The sequence below is a fragment of the Scyliorhinus torazame genome, chromosome 5 (assembly GCF_047496885.1).
Source record: "Scyliorhinus torazame isolate Kashiwa2021f chromosome 5, sScyTor2.1, whole genome shotgun sequence".
Taxonomy (NCBI): Eukaryota; Metazoa; Chordata; class Chondrichthyes; order Carcharhiniformes; family Scyliorhinidae; genus Scyliorhinus; species Scyliorhinus torazame.
Window position 1 is genome coordinate 136,016,691 of NC_092711.1, and position 20,243 is coordinate 136,036,933.

A 20,243-nucleotide genomic window follows, 5' to 3' on the forward strand; every position below is an offset into this window, starting at 1 on the left:
GTCAGTGAGGGAGGAGCTGGTATCGGAGAGTGGGGACAGGCTGCGTGTCAGTGAGTGAGGAGCTGGTATCTGTGAGTGGGGACAGGCTGTGTGTCAGTGAGTGAGGAGCTGGTATCTGTGAGTGGGGACAGGGTGTGTGTCAGTGAGAGAGGAGCTGGTATCTGAGAGTGGGGACAGGCTGTGTGTCAGTGAGAGAGGAGCTGGTATCAGAGAGTGGGGACAGACTGTGTGTCAGTGAGGGAGGAGCTGGTATCTGAGAATGGGGACAGGCTGTGTGTCAGTGAGGGAGGAGCTGGTATCTGAGAGTGGGGACAGGCTGTGTGTCAGTGAGGGAGGAGCTGGTATCTGAGAGTGGGGACAGTCTGTGTGTCAGTGAGGGAGGAGCTGGTATCTGAGAGTGGGGACAGGCTGTGTGTCAGTGAGGGAGGAGCTGGTATCTGAGAGTGGGGACAGGCTGTGTGTCAGTGAGGGAGGAGCTGGTATCTGAGAGTGGGGACAGGTTGTGTGTCAGTGAGAGGAGCTGGTATCTGAGAGTGGGGACAGGCTGTGTGTCAGTGAGGGAGGAGCTGGTATCTGAGAGTGGGGACAGGCTGTGTGTCAGTGAGAGAGGAGTTGGTATCTGAGAGTGGGGACAGGTTGTGTGTCAGTGAGAGGAGCTGGTATCTGAGAGTGGGGACAGGCTGTGTGTCAGTGAGGGAGGAGCTGGTATCTGAGAGTGGGGACAGGCTGTGTGTCAGTGAGAGAGGAGTTGGTATCTGAGAGTGGGGACAGGCTGTGTGTCAGTGAGGGAGGAGCTGGTATCTGAGAGTGGGGACAGGCTGTGTGTCAGTGAGGGAGTAGCTGGTATCTGAGAGTGGAGACAGGCTGTGTGTCAGTGAGGGAGGAGCTGGTATCTGAGAGTGGGGCACGCTGTGTGTCAGTGAGGGAGGAGCTGGTATCTGAAAGTGGGGACAGGCTGTGTGTCAGTGAGAGGAGCTGGTATCTGAGAGTGGGGACAGGCTGTGTGTCAGTGAGGGAGGAGCTGGTATCTGGGAGTGGGGACAGGCTGTGTGTCAGTGAGAGAGGAGCTGGTATCTGAGAGTGGGGACAGGCTGTGTGTCAGTGAGAGAGGAGCTGGTATCTGAGAGTGGGGACAGGCTGTGTGTCAGTGAGGGAGGAGCTGGTATCTATGAGTGGGGACAGGCTGTGTGTCAGTGAGAGAGGAGCTGGTATCTGAGAGTGGGGACAGGCTGTGTGTCAGTGAGGGAGGAGCTGGTATCTGAGAGTGGAGACAGGCTGTGTGTCAGTGAGAGAGGAGCTGGTATCTGAGAGTGGAGACAGGCTGTGTGTCAGTGAGAGAGGAGCTGGTATCTGAGAGTGGGGACAGGCTGTGTGTCAGTGAGGGAGGAGCTGGTATCTGAGAGTGGAGACAGGCTGTGTGTCAGTGAGAGAGGAGCTGGTATCTGAGAGTGGAGACAGGCTGTGTGTCAGTGAGAGAGGAGCTGGTATCTGGGAGTGGGGACAGGCTGTGTGTCAGTGAGAGAGGAGCTGGTATCTGAGAGTGGAGACAGGCTGTGTGTCAGTGAGAGAGGAGCTGGTATCTGAGAGTGGGGACAGGCTGTGTGTCAGTGAGAGAGGAGCTGGTATCTGAGAGTGGAGACAGGCTGTGTGTCAGTGAGAGAGGAGCTGGTATCTGAGAGTGGAGACAGGCTGTGTGTCAGTGAGGGAGGAGCTGGTATCTGAGAGTGGAGACAGGCTGTGTGTCAGTGAGAGAGGAGCTGGTATCTGAGAGTGGGGACAGGCTGTGTGTCAGTGAGGGAGGAGCTGGTATCTGAGAGTGGAGACAGGCTGTGTGTCAGTGAGAGAGGAGCTGGTATCTGAGAGTGGGGACAGGCTGTGTGTCAGTGAGGGAGGAGCTGGTATCTGAGAGTGGGGACAGACTGTGTGTCAGTGAGGGAGGAGCTGGTATCTGAGAGTGGGGACAGGCTGTGTGTCAGTGAGGGAGGAGCTGGTATCTGAGAGTGGGGACAGGCTGTGTGTCAGTGAGGGAGGAGCTGGTATCTGAGAGTGGGGACAGGCTGTGTGTCAGTGAGGGAGGAGCTGTTATCTGGGAGTGGGGACAGGCTGTGTGTCAGTGAGGGAGGAGCTGGTATCTGAGAGTGGGGACAGGCTGTGTGTCAGTGAGGGAGGAGCTGGTATCTGAGAGTGGGGACAGGCTGTGTGTCAGTGAGAGAGGAGCTGGTAACTGAGAGTGGGGACAGGCTGTGTCAGTGAGGGAGGAGCTGGTAACTGAGAGTGGGGACAGGCTGTGTGTCAGTGAGAGAGGAGCTGGTATCTGAGAGTGGGGACAGGCTGTGTGTCAGTGAGGGAGGAGCTGGTGTCTGAGAGTGGGGACAGGCTGTGTGTCAGTGAGAGAGGAGCTGGAATCTGAGAGTGGGGACAGGCTGTGTGTCAGTGAGGGAGCAGCTGGTATCTGAGAGTGGGGACAGGCTGTGTGTCAGTGAGGGAGGAGTTGGTATCTGAGAGTGGGGACAGGCTGTGTCAGTGAGGGAGGAGCTGGTATCTGAGAGTGGGGACAGGCTGTGTGTCAGTGAGGGAGGAGCTGGTATCTGAGAGTGGGGACAGGCTGTGTCAGTGAGGGAGGAGCTGGTATCTGAGAGTGGGGACAGGCTGTGTGTCAGTGAGGGAGGAGCTGGTATCTGAGAGTGGGGACAGGCTGTGTGTCAGTGAGGGAGGAGCTGGTATCTGAGAGTGGGGACAGGCTGTGTGTCAGTGAGGGAGGAGCTGGTATCTGAGAGTGGGGACAGGCTGTGTGTCAGTGAGAGGAGCTGGTATCTGGGAGTGGGGACAGGCTGTGTGTCAGTGAGGGAGGAGCTGGTATCTGAGAGTGGGGACAGGCTGTGTGTCAGTGAGAGGAGCTGGTATCTGGGAGTGGGGACAGGCTGTGTGTCAGTGAGGGAGGAGCTGGTATCTGAGAGTGGGGACAGGCTGTGTGTCAGTGAGAGAGGAGCTGGTATCTGAGAGTGGGGACAGGCTGTGTGTCAGTGAGGGAGGAGCTGGTATCTGAGAGTGGGGACAGGCTGTGTGTCAGTGAGAGGAGCTGGTATCTGGGAGTGGGGACAGGCTGTGTGTCAGTGAGGGAGGAGCTGGTATCTGAGAGTGGGGACAGGCTGTGTGTCAGTGAGAGGAGCTGGTATCTGGGAGTGGGGACAGGCTGTGTGTCAGTGAGGGAGGAGCTGGTATCTGAGAGTGGAGGCAGGCTGTGTGTCAGTGAGAGAGGAGCTGGTATCTGAGAGTGGGGACAGGTTGTGTGTCAGTGAGGGAGGGGCTGGTATCTGAGAGTGGGGACAGGTTGTGTGTCAGTGAGAGAGGAGCTGGTATCTGAGAGTGGGGACAGGCTGTGTGTCAGTGAGAGAGGAGCTGGTATCTGAGAGTGGGGACAGGCTGTGTGTCAGTGAGAGAGGAGCTGGTATCTGAGAGTGGGGACAGGCTGTGTGTCAGTGAGAGAGGAGCTGGTATCTGAGAGTGGGGACAGGCTGTGTGTCAGTGAGGGAGGAGCTGGTATCTGAGAGTGGGGACAGGCTTTGTGTCAGTGAGGGAGGAGCTGGTAACTGAGAGTGGGGACAGGCTGTGTGTCGGTGAGGGAGGAGCTGGTATCTGAGAGTGGGGACAGGCTGTGTGTCAGTGAGGGAGGAGCTGGTATCTGAGAGTGGGGACAGGCTTTGTGTCAGTGAGGGAGGAGCTGGTAACTGAGAGTGGGGACAGGCTTTGTGTCAGTGAGGGAGGAGCTGGTAACTGAGAGTGGGGACAGGCTGTGTGTCGGTGAGGGAGGAGCTGGTATCTGAGAGTGGGGACAGGCTGTGTGTCAGTGAGGGAGCAGTTGGTATCTGAGAGTGGGGACAGGCTGTGTGTCAGTGAGAGAGGAGCTGGTATCTGAGAGTGGAGACAGGCTGTGTGTCAGTGAGAGAGGAGCTGGTATCTGAGAGTGGGGACAGGCTGTGTGTTAGTGAGGGAGGAGCTGGTATCTGAGAGTGGGGTCAGGCTGTGTGTCAGTGAGGGAGGAGCTGGTATCTGAGAGTGGGGACAGGCTGTGTGTCAGTGAGGGAGGAGCTGGTATCTGAGAGTGGGGACAGGCTGTGTGTCAGTGAGAGAGGAGCTGGTATCTGAGAGTGGGGACAGGCTGTGTGTCAGTGAGAGAGGAGCTGGTATCTGAGAGTGGGGACAGGCTGTGTGTCAGTGAGAGGAGCTGGTATCTGGGAGTGGGGACAGGCTGTGTGTCAGTGAGGGAGGAGCTGGTATCTGAGAGTGGGGGCAGGCTGTGTGTCAGTGAGGGAGGAGCTGGTATCTGAGAGTGGGGACAGGCTGTGTGTCAGTGAGGGAGGAGCTGGTATCTGAGAGTGGGGACAGGCTGTGTGTCAGTGAGGGAGGAGCTGTTATCTGGGAGTGGGGACAGGCTGTGTGTCAGTGAGGGAGGAGCTGGTATCTGAGAGTGGGGACAGGCTGTGTGTCAGTGAGGGAGGAGCTGGTATCTGAGAGTGGGGACAGGCTGTGTGTCAGTGAGAGAGGAGCTGGTAACTGAGAGTGGGGACAGGCTGTGTCAGTGAGGGAGGAGCTGGTATCTGAGAGTGGGGACAGGCTGTGTGTCAGTGAGAGAGGAGCTGGTATCTGAGAGTGGGGACAGGTTGTGTGTCAGTGAGGGAGGGGCTGGTATCTGAGAGTGGGGACAGGCTGTGTGTCAGTGAGAGAGGAGCTGGTAACTGAGAGTGGGGACAGGCTCTGTCAGTGAGGGAGGAGCTGTTATCTGGGAGTGGGGACAGGCTGTGTGTCAGTGAGGGAGGAGCTGGTATCTGAGAGTGGGGACAGGCTGTGTGTTAGTGAGGGAGGAGCTGGTATCTGAGAGTGGGGTCAGGCTGTGTGTCAGTGAGGGAGGAGCTGGTATCTGAGAGTGGGGACAGGCTGTGTGTCAGTGAGCGAGGAGCTGGTATCTGAGAGTGGGGACAGGCTGTGTGTCAGTGAGGGAGGAGCTGGTATCTGAGAGTGGGGACAGGCTGTGTGTCAGTGAGAGAGGAGCTGGTATCTGAGAGTGGGGACAGGCTGTGTGTCAGTGAGAGAGGAGCTGGTATCTGAGAGTGGGGACAGGCTGTGTGTCAGTGAGAGGAGCTGGTATCTGGGAGTGGGGACAGGCTGTGTGTCAGTGAGGGAGGAGCTCGTATCTGAGAGTGGGGGCAGGCTGTGTGTCAGTGAGGGAGGAGCTGGTATCTGAGAGTGGGGACAGGCTGTGTGTCAGTGAGGGAGGAGCTGGTATCTGAGAGTGGGGACAGGCTGTGTGTCAGTGAGGGAGGAGCTGTTATCTGGGAGTGGGGACAGGCTGTGTGTCAGTGAGGGAGGAGCTGGTATCTGAGAGTGGGGACAGGCTGTGTGTCAGTGAGGGAGGAGCTGGTATCTGAGAGTGGGGACAGGCTGTGTGTCAGTGAGAGAGGAGCTGGTAACTGAGAGTGGGGACAGGCTGTGTCAGTGAGGGAGGAGCTGGTAACTGAGAGTGGGGACAGGCTGTGTGTCAGTGAGAGAGGAGCTGGTATCTGAGAGTGGGGACAGGCTGTGTGTCAGTGAGGGAGGAGCTGGTGTCTGAGAGTGGGGACAGGCTGTGTGTCAGTGAGAGAGGAGCTGGAATCTGAGAGTGGGGACAGGCTGTGTGTCAGTGAGGGAGCAGCTGGTATCTGAGAGTGGGGACAGGCTGTGTGTCAGTGAGGGAGGAGTTGGTATCTGAGAGTGGGGACAGGCTGTGTCAGTGAGGGAGGAGCTGGTATCTGAGAGTGGGGACAGGCTGTGTGTCAGTGAGGGAGGAGCTGGTATCTGAGAGTGGGGACAGGCTGTGTCAGTGAGGGAGGAGCTGGTATCTGAGAGTGGGGACAGGCTGTGTGTCAGTGAGGGAGGAGCTGGTATCTGAGAGTGGGGACAGGCTGTGTGTCAGTGAGGGAGGAGCTGGTATCTGAGAGTGGGGACAGGCTGTGTGTCAGTGAGGGAGGAGCTGGTATCTGAGAGTGGGGACAGGCTGTGTGTCAGTGAGAGGAGCTGGTATCTGGGAGTGGGGACAGGCTGTGTGTCAGTGAGGGAGGAGCTGGTATCTGAGAGTGGGCACAGGCTGTGTGTCAGTGAGAGGAGCTGGTATCTGGGAGTGGGGACAGGCTGTGTGTCAGTGAGGGAGGAGCTGGTATCTGAGAGTGGGGACAGGCTGTGTGTCAGTGAGAGAGGAGCTGGTATCTGAGAGTGGGGACAGGCTGTGTGTCAGTGAGGGAGGAGCTGGTATCTGAGAGTGGGGACAGGCTGTGTGTCAGTGAGAGGAGCTGGTATCTGGGAGTGGGGACAGGCTGTGTGTCAGTGAGGGAGGAGCTGGTATCTGAGAGTGGGGACAGGCTGTGTGTCAGTGAGAGGAGCTGGTATCTGGGAGTGGGGACAGGCTGTGTGTCAGTGAGGGAGGAGCTGGTATCTGAGAGTGGAGGCAGGCTGTGTGTCAGTGAGAGAGGAGCTGGTATCTGAGAGTGGGGACAGGTTGTGTGTCAGTGAGGGAGGGGCTGGTATCTGAGAGTGGGGACAGGTTGTGTGTCAGTGAGAGAGGAGCTGGTATCTGAGAGTGGGGACAGGCTGTGTGTCAGTGAGAGAGGAGCTGGTATCTGAGAGTGGGGACAGGCTGTGTGTCAGTGAGAGAGGAGCTGGTATCTGAGAGTGGGGACAGGCTGTGTGTCAGTGAGAGAGGAGCTGGTATCTGAGAGTGGGGACAGGCTGTGTGTCAGTGAGGGAGGAGCTGGTATCTGAGAGTGGGGACAGGCTTTGTATCAGTGAGGGAGGAGCTGGTAACTGAGAGTGGGGACAGGCTGTGTGTCAGTGAGGGAGGAGCTGGTATCTGAGAGTGGGGACAGGCTGTGTGTCAGTGAGAGAGGAGCTGGTATCTGAGAGTGGGGACAGGCTGTGTGTCAGTGAGAGAGGAGCTGGTATCTGAGAGTGGGGACAGGCTGTGTGTCAGTGAGAGGAGCTGGTATCTGGGAGTGGGGACAGGCTGTGTGTCAGTGAGGGAGGAGCTGGTATCTGAGAGTGGGGGCAGGCTGTGTGTCAGTGAGGGAGGAGCTGGTATCTGAGAGTGGGGACAGGCTGTGTGTCAGTGAGGGAGGAGCTGGTATCTGAGAGTGGGGACAGGCTGTGTGTCAGTGAGGGAGGAGCTGTTATCTGGGAGTGGGGACAGGCTGTGTGTCAGTGAGGGAGGAGCTGGTATCTGAGAGTGGGGACAGGCTGTGTGTCAGTGAGGGAGGAGCTGGTATCTGAGAGTGGGGACAGGCTGTGTGTCAGTGAGAGAGGAGCTGGTAACTGAGAGTGGGGACAGGCTGTGTCAGTGAGGGAGGAGCTGGTAACTGAGAGTGGGGACAGGCTGTGTGTCAGTGAGAGAGGAGCTGGTATCTGAGAGTGGGGACAGGCTGTGTGTCAGTGAGGGAGGAGCTGGTGTCTGAGAGTGGGGACAGGCTGTGTGTCAGTGAGAGAGGAGCTGGAATCTGAGAGTGGGGACAGGCTGTGTGTCAGTGAGGGAGCGGCTGGTATCTGAGAGTGGGGACAGGCTGTGTGTCAGTGAGGGAGGAGTTGGTATCTGAGAGTGGGGACAGGCTGTGTGTCAGTGAGGGAGGAGCTGGTATCTGTGAGTGGGGACAGGCTGTGTGTCAGTGAGGGAGGAGCTGGTATCTGAGAGTGGGGACAGGCTGTGTGTCAGTGAGGGAGGAGCTGGTATCTGAGAGTGGGGACAGGCTGTGTCAGTGAGAGAGGAGCTGGTATCTGGGAGTGGGGACAGGCTGTGTGTCAGTGAGGGAGGAGCTGGTATCTGAGAGTGGGGACAGGCTGTGTGTCAGTGAGAGAGGAGCTGGTATCTGAGAGTGGGGACAGGCTGTGTGTCAGTGAGGGAGGAGCTGGTATCTGAGAGTGGGTCAGGCTGTGTGTCAGTGAGGGAGGAGCAGGTATCTGAGAGTGGGGACAGGCTGTGTGTCAGTGAGAGAGGAGCTGGTATCTGTGAGTGGGGACAGGCTGTGTGTCAGTGAGGGATGAGCTCGTATCTGAGAGTGGGGACAGGCTGTGTGTCAGTGAGGGAGGAGCTGGTATCTGAGAGTGGGGACAGGCTGTGTGTCAGTGAGGGAGGAGCTGGTATCTGAGAGTGGGGACAGGCTGTGTGTCAGTGAGGGATGAGCTGGTATCTGAGAGTGGGGACAGGCTGTGTGTCAGTGAGAGAGGAGCTGGTATCTGAGAGTGGGGACAGGCTGTGTGTCAGTGAGAGAGGAGCTGGTATCCTAGAGTGGGGAAAGGCTGTGTGTCAGTGAGGGAGGAGCTTGTGTCTGAGAGTGGGGACAGGCTGTGTGTCAGTGAGGGAGGAGCTGGTAACTGAGAGTGGGGACAGGCTGTGTGTCAGTGAGGGAGGAGCTGGTATCTGAGAGTGGGGACAGGCTGTGTGTCAGTGAGGGAGGAGCTGGTATCTGAGAGTGGGGACAGGCTGTCAGTGAGGGAGGAGCTGGTATCTGAGAGTGGGGACAGGCTGTGTGTCAGTGAGGGAGGAGCTGTTATCTGGGAGTGGGGACAGGCTGTGTGTCAGTGAGGGAGGAGCTGGTATCTGAGAGTGGGGACAGGCTGTGTGTCAGTGAGGGAGGAGCTGGTATCTGAGAGTGGGGACAGGCTGTGTGTCAGTGAGAGAGGAGCTGGTAACTGAGAGTGGGGACAGGCTGTGTCAGTGAGGGAGGAGCTGGTAACTGAGAGTGGGGACAGGCTGTGTGTCAGTGAGAGAGGAGCTGGTATCTGAGAGTAGGGACAGGCTGTGTGTCAGTGAGGGAGGAGCTGGTGTCTGAGAGTGGGGACAGGCTGTGTGTCAGTGAGAGAGGAGCTGGAATCTGAGAGTGGGGACAGGCTGTGTGTCAGTGAGGGAGCAGCTGGTATCTGAGAGTGGGGACAGGCTGTGTGTCAGTGAGAGGAGCTGGTATCTGGGAGTGGGGACAGGCTGTGTGTCAGTGAGGGAGGAGCTGGTATCTGAGAGTGGGGACAGGCTGTGTGTCAGTGAGAGGAGCTGGTATCTGGGAGTGGGGACAGGCTGTGTGTCAGTGAGGGAGGAGCTGGTATCTGAGAGTGGAGGCAGGCTGTGTGTCAGTGAGAGAGGAGCTGGTATCTGAGAGTGGGGACAGGTTGTGTGTCAGTGAGGGAGGGGCTGGTATCTGAGAGTGGGGACAGGTTGTGTGTCAGTGAGAGAGGAGCTGGTATCTGAGAGTGGGGACAGGCTGTGTGTCAGTGAGAGAGGAGCTGGTATCTGAGAGTGGGGACAGGCTGTGTGTCAGTGAGAGAGGAGCTGGTATCTGAGAGTGGGGACAGGCTGTGTGTCAGTGAGAGAGGAGCTGGTATCTGAGAGTGGGGACAGGCTGTGTGTCAGTGAGGGAGGAGCTGGTATCTGAGAGTGGGGACAGGCTTTGTGTCAGTGAGGGAGGAGCTGGTAACTGAGAGTGGGGACAGGCTGTGTGTCGGTGAGGGAGGAGCTGGTATCTGAGAGTGGGGACAGGCTGTGTGTCAGTGAGGGAGGAGCTGGTATCTGAGAGTGGGGACAGGCTTTGTGTCAGTGAGGGAGGAGCTGGTAACTGAGAGTGGGGACAGGCTTTGTGTCAGTGAGAGAGGAGCTGGTATCTGAGAGTGGGGACAGGCTGTGTGTCAGTGAGAGAGGAGCTGGTATCCTAGAGTGGGGAAAGGCTGTGTGTCAGTGAGGGAGGAGCTTGTGTCTGAGAGTGGGGACAGGCTGTGTGTCAGTGAGGGAGGAGCTGGTAACTGAGAGTGGGGACAGGCTGTGTGTCAGTGAGGGAGGAGCTGGTATCTGAGAGTGGGGACAGGCTGTGTGTCAGTGAGGGAGGAGCTGGTATCTGAGAGTGGGGACAGGCTGTCAGTGAGGGAGGAGCTGGTATCTGAGAGTGGGGACAGGCTGTGTGTCAGTGAGGGATGAGCTGTTATCTGGGAGTGGGGACAGGCTGTGTGTCAGTGAGGGAGGAGCTGGTATCTGAGAGTGGGGACAGGCTGTGTGTCAGTGAGGGAGGAGCTGGTATCGGAGAGTGGGGACAGGCTGTGTGTCAGTGAGAGAGGAGCTGGTAACTGAGAGTGGGGACAGGCTGTGTCAGTGAGGGAGGAGCTGGTAACTGAGAGTGGGGACAGGCTGTGTGTCAGTGAGAGAGGAGCTGGTATCTGAGAGTAGGGACAGGCTGTGTGTCAGTGAGGGAGGAGCTGGTGTCTGAGAGTGGGGACAGGCTGTGTGTCAGTGAGAGAGGAGCTGGAATCTGAGAGTGGGGACAGGCTGTGTGTCAGTGAGGGAGCAGCTGGTATCTGAGAGTGGGGACAGGCTGTGTGTCAGTGAGAGGAGCTGGTATCTGGGAGTGGGGACAGGCTGTGTGTCAGTGAGGGAGGAGCTGGTATCTGAGAGTGGGGACAGGCTGTGTGTCAGTGAGAGGAGCTGGTATCTGGGATTGGGGACAGGCTGTGTGTCAGTGAGGGAGGAGCTGGTATCTGAGAGTGGAGGCAGGCTGTGTCAGTGAGAGAGGAGCTGGTATCTGGGAGTGGGGACAGGCTGTGTGTCAGTGAGGGAGGAGCTGGTATCTGAGAGTGGGGACAGGCTGTGTGTCAGTCAGAGAGGAGCTGGTATCTGAGAGTGGGGACAGGCTGTGTGTCAGTGAGGGAGGAGCTGGTATCTGAGAGTGGGGACAGGCTGTGTGTCAGTGAGGGAGGAGCAGGTATCTGAGAGTGGGGACAGGCTGTGTGTCAGTGAGAGAGGAGCTGGTATCTGAGAGTGGGGACAGGCTGTGTGTCAGAGAGAGAGCAGCTGGAATCTGAGAGTGGGGACAGGCTGTGTGTCAGTGAGGGAGGAGCTGGTATCGGAGAGTGGGGACAGGCTGCGTGTCAGTGAGTGAGGAGCTGGTATCTGTGAGTGGGGACAAGCTGTGTGTCAGTGAGTGAGGAGCTGGTATCTGTGAGTGGGGACAGGGTGTGTGTCAGTGAGAGAGGAGCTGGTATCTGAGAGTGGGGACAGGCTGTGTGTCAGTGAGAGAGGAGCTGGTATCAGAGAGTGGGGACAGACTGTGTGTCAGTGAGGGAGGAGCTGGTATCTGAGAATGGGGACAGGCTGTGTGTCAGTGAGGGAGGAGCTGGTATCTGAGAGTGGGGACAGGCTGTGTGTCAGTGAGGGAGGAGCTGGTATCTGAGAGTGGGGACAGTCTGTGTGTCAGTGAGGGAGGAGCTGGTATCTGAGAGTGGGGACAGGCTGTGTGTCAGTGAGGGAGGAGCTGGTATCTGAGAGTGGGGACAGGCTGTGTGTCAGTGAGGGAGGAGCTGGTATCTGAGAGTGGGGACAGGTTGTGTGTCAGTGAGAGGAGCTGGTATCTGAGAGTGGGGACAGGCTGTGTGTCAGTGAGGGAGGAGCTGGTATCTGAGAGTGGGGACAGGCTGTGTGTCAGTGAGAGAGGAGTTGGTATCTGAGAGTGGGGACAGGTTGTGTGTCAGTGAGAGGAGCTGGTATCTGAGAGTGGGGACAGGCTGTGTGTCAGTGAGGGAGGAGCTGGTATCTGAGAGTGGGGACAGGCTGTGTGTCAGTGAGAGAGGAGTTGGTATCTGAGAGTGGGGACAGGCTGTGTGTCAGTGAGGGAGGAGCTGGTATCTGAGAGTGGGGACAGGCTGTGTGTCAGTGAGGGAGTAGCTGGTATCTGAGAGTGGAGACAGGCTGTGTGTCAGTGAGGGAGGAGCTGGTATCTGAGAGTGGGGCAGGCTGTGTGTCAGTGAGGGAGGAGCTGGTATCTGAAAGTGGGGACAGGCTGTGTGTCAGTGAGGGAGGAGCTGGTATCTGAGAGTGGGGACAGGCTGTGTGTCAGTGAGGGAGGAGCTGGTATCTGGGAGTGGGGACAGGCTGTGTGTCAGTGAGAGAGGAGCTGGTATCTGAGAGTGGGGACAGGCTGTGTGTCAGTGAGAGAGGAGCTGGTATCTGAGAGTGGGGACAGGCTGTGTGTCAGTGAGAGAGGAGCTGGTATCTGAGAGTGGAGACAGGCTGTGTGTCAGTGAGAGAGGAGCTGGTATCTGAGAGTGGGGACAGGCTGTGTGTCAGTGAGAGAGGAGCTGGTATCTGAGAGTGGAGACAGGCTGTGTGTCAGTGAGAGAGGAGCTGGAATCTGAGAGTGGGGACAGGCTGTGTGTCAGTGAGGGAGCAGCTGGTATCTGAGAGTGGGGACAGGCTGTGTGTCAGTGAGGGAGGAGTTGGTATCTGAGAGTGGGGACAGGCTGTGTGTCAGTGAGGGAGGAGCTGGTATCTGTGAGTGGGGACAGGCTGTGTGTCAGTGAGGGAGGAGCTGGTATCTGAGAGTGGGGACAGGCTGTGTGTCAGTGAGGGAGGAGCTGGTATCTGAGAGTGGGGACAGGCTGTGTCAGTGAGAGAGGAGCTGGTATCTGGGAGTGGGGACAGGCTGTGTGTCAGTGAGGGAGGAGCTGGTATCTGAGAGTGGGGACAGGCTGTGTGTCAGTCAGAGAGGAGCTGGTATCTGAGAGTGGGGACAGGCTGTGTGTCAGTGAGGGAGGAGCAGGTATCTGAGAGTGGGGACAGGCTGTGTGTCAGTGAGAGAGGAGCTGGTATCTGAGAGTGGGGACAGGCTGTGTGTCAGAGAGAGAGCAGCTGGAATCTGAGAGTGGGGACAGGCTGTGTGTCAGTGAGGGAGGAGCTGGTATCGGAGAGTGGGGACAGGCTGCGTGTCAGTGAGTGAGGAGCTGGTATCTGTGAGTGGGGACAGGCTGTGTGTCAGTGAGTGAGGAGCTGGTATCTGTGAGTGGGGACAGGGTGTGTGTCAGTGAGAGAGGAGCTGGTATCTGAGAGTGGGGACAGGCTGTGTGTCAGTGAGAGAGGAGCTGGTATCAGAGAGTGGGGACAGACTGTGTGTCAGTGAGGGAGGAGCTGGTATCTGAGAATGGGGACAGGCTGTGTGTCAGTGAGGGAGGAGCTGGTATCTGAGAGTGGGGACAGGCTGTGTGTCAGTGAGGGAGGAGCTGGTATCTGAGAGTGGGGACAGTCTGTGTGTCAGTGAGGGAGGAGCTGGTATCTGAGAGTGGGGACAGGCTGTGTGTCAGTGAGGGAGGAGCTGGTATCTGAGAGTGGGGACAGGCTGTGTGTCAGTGAGGGAGGAGCTGGTATCTGAGAGTGGGGACAGGTTGTGTGTCAGTGAGAGGAGCTGGTATCTGAGAGTGGGGACAGGCTGTGTGTCAGTGAGGGAGGAGCTGGTATCTGAGAGTGGGGACAGGCTGTGTGTCAGTGAGAGAGGAGTTGGTATCTGAGAGTGGGGACAGGTTGTGTGTCAGTGAGAGGAGCTGGTATCTGAGAGTGGGGACAGGCTGTGTGTCAGTGAGGGAGGAGCTGGTATCTGAGAGTGGGGACAGGCTGTGTGTCAGTGAGAGAGGAGTTGGTATCTGAGAGTGGGGACAGGCTGTGTGTCAGTGAGGGAGGAGCTGGTATCTGAGAGTGGGGACAGGCTGTGTGTCAGTGAGGGAGTAGCTGGTATCTGAGAGTGGAGACAGGCTGTGTGTCAGTGAGGGAGGAGCTGGTATCTGAGAGTGGGGCAGGCTGTGTGTCAGTGAGGGAGGAGCTGGTATCTGAAAGTGGGGACAGGCTGTGTGTCAGTGAGAGGAGCTGGTATCTGAGAGTGGGGACAGGCTGTGTGTCAGTGAGGGAGGAGCTGGTATCTGGGAGTGGGGACAGGCTGTGTGTCAGTGAGAGAGGAGCTGGTATCTGAGAGTGGGGACAGGCTGTGTGTCAGTGAGAGAGGAGCTGGTATCTGAGAGTGGGGACAGGCTGTGTGTCAGTGAGGGAGGAGCTGGTATCTATGAGTGGGGACAGGCTGTGTGTCAGTGAGAGAGGAGCTGGTATCTGAGAGTGGGGACAGGCTGTGTGTCAGTGAGGGAGGAGCTGGTATCTGAGAGTGGAGACAGGCTGTGTGTCAGTGAGAGAGGAGCTGGTATCTGAGAGTGGAGACAGGCTGTGTGTCAGTGAGAGAGGAGCTGGTATCTGAGAGTGGGGACAGGCTGTGTGTCAGTGAGGGAGGAGCTGGTATCTGAGAGTGGAGACAGGCTGTGTGTCAGTGAGAGAGGAGCTGGTATCTGAGAGTGGAGACAGGCTGTGTGTCAGTGAGAGAGGAGCTGGTATCTGGGAGTGGGGACAGGCTGTGTGTCAGTGAGAGAGGAGCTGGTATCTGAGAGTGGAGACAGGCTGTGTGTCAGTGAGAGAGGAGCTGGTATCTGAGAGTGGGGACAGGCTGTGTGTCAGTGAGAGAGGAGCTGGTATCTGAGAGTGGAGACAGGCTGTGTGTCAGTGAGAGAGGAGCTGGTATCTGAGAGTGGAGACAGGCTGTGTGTCAGTGAGGGAGGAGCTGGTATCTGAGAGTGGAGACAGGCTGTGTGTCAGTGAGAGAGGAGCTGGTATCTGAGAGTGGGGACAGGCTGTGTGTCAGTGAGGGAGGAGCTGGTATCTGAGAGTGGAGACAGGCTGTGTGTCAGTGAGAGAGGAGCTGGTATCTGAGAGTGGGGACAGGCTGTGTGTCAGTGAGGGAGGAGCTGGTATCTGAGAGTGGGGACAGACTGTGTGTCAGTGATGGAGGAGCTGGTATCTGAGAGTGTGGACAGGCTGTGTGTCAGTGAGGGAGGAGCTGGTATCTGAGAGTGGGGACAGGCTGTGTGTCAGTGAGAGAGGAGCTGGTATCTGAGAGTGGGGACAGGCTGTGTGTCAGTGAGGGAGGAGCTGGTATCTGAGAGTGGGGACAGGCTGTGTGTCAGTGAGGGTGGAGCTGGTATCTGAGAGTGGGGACAGGCTGTGTGTCAGTGAGGGAGGAGCTGGTATCTGAAAGTGGAGACAGGCTGTGTGTCAGTGAGGGAGGAGCTGGTATCTGAGCGTGGGGACAGGCTGGGTGTCAATGAGAGAGGAGCTGGTATCTGAGAGTGGGGACAGGCTGTGTGTCAGTGAGAGAGGAGCTGGTATCTGAGAGTGGGGACAGGCTGTGTGTCCGTGAGAGGAGCTAGTATCTGAGAATGGGGACAGGCTGTGTGTCAGTGAGGGAGGAGCTGGTATCTGAGAGTGGGGACAGGCTGTGTGTCAGTGAGGGAGGAGCTGGTATCTGAGAGTGGGGACAGGCTGTGTGTCAGTGAGGGAGGAGCTGGTATCTGAGAGTGGGGACAGGCTGTGTGTCAGTGAGGGAGGAGCTGGTATCTGAGAGTGGGGACAGGCTGTGTGTCAGTGAGGGAGGAGCTGGTATCTGAGAGTGGGGACAGGTTGTGTGTCAGTGAGAGGAGCTGGTATCTGAGAGTGGGGACAGGCTGTGTGTCAGTGAGGGAGGAGCTGGTATCTGAGAGTGGGGACAGGCTGTGTGTCAGTGAGAGAGGAGTTGGTATCTGAGAGTGGGGACAGGTTGTGTGTCAGTGAGAGGAGCTGGTATCTGAGAGTGGGGACAGGCTGTGTGTCAGTGAGGGAGGAGCTGGTATCTGAGAGTGGGGACAGGCTGTGTGTCAGTGAGAGAGGAGTTGGTAACTGAGAGTGGGGACAGGCTGTGTGTCAGTGAGGGAGGAGCTGGTATCTGAGAGTGGGGACAGGCTGTGTGTCAGTGAGGGAGGAGCTGGTATCTGAGAGTGGAGACAGGCTGTGTGTCAGTGAGGGAGGAGCTGGTATCTGAGAGTGGGGACAGGCTGTGTGTCAGTGAGGGAGGAGCTGGTATCTGAAAGTGGGGACAGGCTGTGTGTCAGTGAGAGGAGCTGGTATCTGAGAGTGGGGACAGGCTGTGTGTCAGTGAGGGAGGAGCTGGTATCTGGGAGTGGGGACAGGCTGTGTGTCAGTGAGAGAGGAGCTGGTATCTGAGAGTGGGGACAGGCTGTGTGTCAGTGAGAGAGGAGCTGGTATCGGAGAGTGGGGACAGGCTGTGTGTCAGTGAGGGAGGAGCTGGTATCTATGAGTGGGGACAGGCTGTGTGTCAGTGAGAGAGGAGCTGGTATCTGAGAGTGGGGACAGGCTGTGTGTCAGTGAGGGAGGAGCTGGTATCTGAGAGTGGAGACAGGCTGTGTGTCAGTGAGAGAGGAGCTGGTATCTGAGAGTGGGGACAGGCTGTGTGTCAGTGAGGGAGGAGCTGGTATCTGAGAGTGGGGACAGGCTGTGTGTCCGTGAGAGGAGCTAGTATCTGAGAATGGGGACAGGCTGTGTGTCAGTGAGGGAGGAGCTGGTATCTGAGAGTGGGGACAGGCTGTGTGTCAGTGAGGGAGGAGCTGGTATCTGAGAGTGGGGACAGGCTGTGTGTCAGTGAGGGAGGAGCTGGTATCTGAGAGTGGGGACAGGCTGTGTGTCAGTGAGGGAGGAGCTGGTATCTGAGAGTGGGGACAGGCTGTGTGTCAGTGAGGGAGGAGCTGGTATCTGAGAGTGGGGACAGGTTGTGTGTCAGTGAGAGGAGCTGGTATCTGAGAGTGGGGACAGGCTGTGTGTCAGTGAGGGAGGAGCTGGTATCTGAGAGTGGGGACAGGCTGTGTGTCAGTGAGAGAGGAGTTGGTATCTGAGAGTGGGGACAGGTTGTGTGTCAGTGAGAGGAGCTGGTATCTGAGAGTGGGGACAGGCTGTGTGTCAGTGAGGGAGGAGCTGGTATCTGAGAGTGGGGACAGGCTGTGTGTCAGTGAGAGAGGAGTTGGTAACTGAGAGTGGGGACAGGCTGTGTGTCAGTGAGGGAGGAGCTGGTATCTGAGAGTGGGGACAGGCTGTGTGTCAGTGAGGGAGGAGCTGGTATCTGAGAGTGGAGACAGGCTGTGTGTCAGTGAGGGAGGAGCTGGTATCTGAGAGTGGGGACAGGCTGTGTGTCAGTGAGGGAGGAGCTGGTATCTGAAAGTGGGGACAGGCTGTGTGTCAGTGAGAGGAGCTGGTATCTGAGAGTGGGGACAGGCTGTGTGTCAGTGAGGGAGGAGCTGGTATCTGGGAGTGGGGACAGGCTGTGTGTCAGTGAGAGAGGAGCTGGTATCTGAGAGTGGGGACAGGCTGTGTGTCAGTGAGAGAGGAGCTGGTATCTGAGAGTGGGGACAGGCTGTGTGTCAGTGAGGGAGGAGCTGGTATCTATGAGTGGGGACAGGCTGTGTGTCAGTGAGAGAGGAGCTGGTATCTGAGAGTGGGGACAGGCTGTGTGTCAGTGAGGGAGGAGCTGGTATCTGAGAGTGGAGACAGGCTGTGTGTCAGTGAGAGAGGAGCTGGTATCTGAAAGTGGAGACAGGCTGTGTGTCAGTGAGAGAGGAGCTGGTATCTGAGAGTGGGGACAGGCTGTGTGTCAGTGAGAGGAGCTGGTATCTGAGAGTGGGGACAGGCTGTGTGTCAGTGAGGGAGGAGCTGGTATCTGGGAGTGGGGACAGGCTGTGTGTCAGTGAGAGAGGAGCTGGTATCTGAGAGTGGGGACAGGCTGTGTGTCAGTGAGAGAGGAGCTGGTATCTGAGAGTGGGGACAGGCTGTGTGTCAGTGAGGGAGGAGCTGGTATCTATGAGTGGGGACAGGCTGTGTGTCAGTGAGAGAGGAGCTGGTATCTGAGAGTGGGGACAGGCTGTGTGTCAGTGAGGGAGGAGCTGGTATCTGAGAGTGGAGACAGGCTGTGTGTCAGTGAGAGAGGAGCTGGTATCTGAAAGTGGAGACAGGCTGTGTGTCAGTGAGAGAGGAGCTGGTATCTGAGAGTGGGGACAGGCTGTGTGTCAGTGAGGGAGGAGCTGGTATCTGAGAGTTGAGACAGGCTGTGTGTCAGTGAGAGAGGAGCTGGTATCTGAGAGTGGAGACAGGCTGTGTGTCAGTGAGAGAGGAGCTGGTATCTGGGAGTGGGGACAGGCTGTGTGTCAGTGAGAGAGGAGCTGGTATCTGAGAGTGGGGACAGGCTGTGTGTCAGTGAGGGAGGAGCTGGTATCTGAGAGTGGGGACAGGCTGTGTGTCAGTGAGAGAGGAGCTGGTATCTGAGAGTGGAGACAGGCTGTGTGTCAGTGAGAGAGGAGCTGGTATCTGAGAGTGGAGACAGGCTGTGTGTCAGTGAGGGAGGAGCTGGTATCTGAGAGTGGAGACAGGCTGTGTGTCAGTGAGGGAGGAGCTGGTATCTGAGAGTGGGGACAGGCTGTGTGTCAGTGAGGGAGGAACTGGTATCTGAGAGTGGAGACAGGCTGTGTGTCAGTGAGAGAGGAGCTGGTATCTGAGAGTGGGGACAGGCTGTGTGTCAGTGAGGGAGGAGCTGGTATCTGAGAGTGGAGACAGGCTGTGTGTCAGTGAGGGAGGAGCTGGTACCTGAGAGTGGGGACAGGCTGTGTGTCAGTGAGGGAGGAGCTGGTATCTGAGAGTGGGGACAGGCTGTGTGTCAGTGAGAGAGGGGCTGGTATCTGAGAGTGGGGACAGGCTGTGTGTCAGTGAGAGAGGGGCTGGTATCTGAGAGTGGAGACAGGCTGTGTGTCAGTGAGAGAGGAGCTGGTATCTGAGAGTGGAGACAGGCTGTGTGTCAGTGAGAGAGGAGCTGGTATCTGAGAGTGGGGACAGGCTGTGTGTCAGTGAGGGAGGAGCTGGTATCTGAGAGTGGGGACAGGCTGTGTGTCAGTGAGAGAGGAGCTGGTATCTGAGAGTGGGGACAGGCTGTGTGTCAGTGAGAGAGGAGCTGGTATCTGAGAGTGGGGACAGGCTGTGTGTCAGTGAGAGAGGAGCTGGTATCTGAGAGTGGGGACAGGCTGTGTGTCAGTGAGAGAGGGGCTGGTATCTGAGAGTGGGGACAGGCTGTGTGTCAGTGAGAGAGGGGCTGGTATCTGAGAGTGGAGACAGGCTGTGTGTCAGTGAGAGAGGAGCTGGTATCTGAGAGTGGGGACAGGATGTGTGTCAGTGAGAGAGGAGCTGGTATCTGAGAGTGGGGACAGGCTGTGTGTCAGTGAGAGAGGAGCTGGTATCTGAGAGTGGGGACAGGCTGTGTGTCAGTGAGGGAGGAGCTGGTATCTGAGAGTGGGGACAGGCTGTGTGTCAGTGAGGGAGGAGCTGGTATCTGAGAGTGGGGACAGGCTGTGTGTCAGTGAGAGAGGAGCTGGTATCTGAGAGTGGGGACAGGCTGTGTGTCAGTGAGGGAGGAGCTGGTATCTGAGAGTGGGGACAGGCTGTGTGTCAGTGAGGGAGGAGCTGGTATCTGAGTGGAGACAGGCTGTGTGTCAGTGAGGGAGGGGCTGGTATCTGAGAGTGGGGACAGGCTGTGTGTCAGTGAGGGAGGAGCTGGTATCTGAGAGTGGAGACAGGCTGCGTGTCAGTGAGGGAGGAGCTGGTATCTGAGAGTGGGGACAGGCTGTGTGTCAGTGAGAGAGGGGCTGGTATCTGAGAGTGGGGACAGGCTGTGTGTCAGTGAGAGAGGAGCTGGTATCTGAGAGTGGGGACAGGCTGTGTGTCAGTGAGGGAGGAGCTGGTATCTGAGAGTGGGGACAGGCTGTGTGTCAGTGAGAGGAGCTGGTATCTGAGAGTGGGGATAGGCTGTGTGTCAGTGAGAGAGGAGCTGGTATCTGAGAGTGGGGACAGGCTGTGTGTCAGTGAGAGAGGGGCTGGTATCTGAGAGTGGGGACAGGCTGTGTGTCAGTGAGAGAGGGGCTGGTATCTGAGAGTGGGGACAGGCTGTGTGTCAGTGAGGGAGGAGCTGGTATCTGAGAGTGGGGACAGGCTGTGTGTCAGTGAGAGAGGAGCTGGTATCTGAGAGTGGGGACAGGCTGTGTGTCAGTGAGGGAGGAGCTGGTATCTGAGAGTGGGGTCAGGCTGTGTGTCAGTGAGGGAGGAGCTGGTATCTGAGAGTGGGGACAGGCTGTGTGTCAGTGAGAGAGGAGCTGGTATCTGAGAGTGGGGACAGGCTGTGTGTCAGTGAGGGAGGAGCTGGTATCTGAGAGTGGGGTCAGGCTGTGTGTCAGTGAGGGAGGAGCTGGTATCTGAGAGTGGGGACAGGCTGTGTGTCAGTGAGAGAGGAGCTGGTATCTGAGAGTGGGGACAGGCTGTGTGTCAGTGAGAGGAGCTGGTATCTGAGAGTGGGGACAGGCTGTGTGTCAGTGAGAGAGGAGCTGGTATCTGAGAGTGGGGACAGGCTGTGTGTCAGTGAGAGAGGAGCTGGTATCTGAGAGTGGGGACAGGCTGTGTGTCAGTGAGGGAGGAGCTGGTATCTGAGAGTGGGGACAGGCTGTGTGTCAGTGAGAGAGGGGCTGGT

The 20,243-nt window shown here is 57.5% G+C and overlaps 1 protein-coding gene across 1 annotated transcript in view; it reads right to left on the minus strand.

The window, feature by feature from the left end:
- The window catches only part of LOC140417928 (uncharacterized), a 208,573-nt gene that overhangs the window by 87,146 nt on the left and 101,184 nt on the right, over positions 1-20,243 (minus strand). The gene's annotated exons all lie outside the window — the stretch shown is intronic.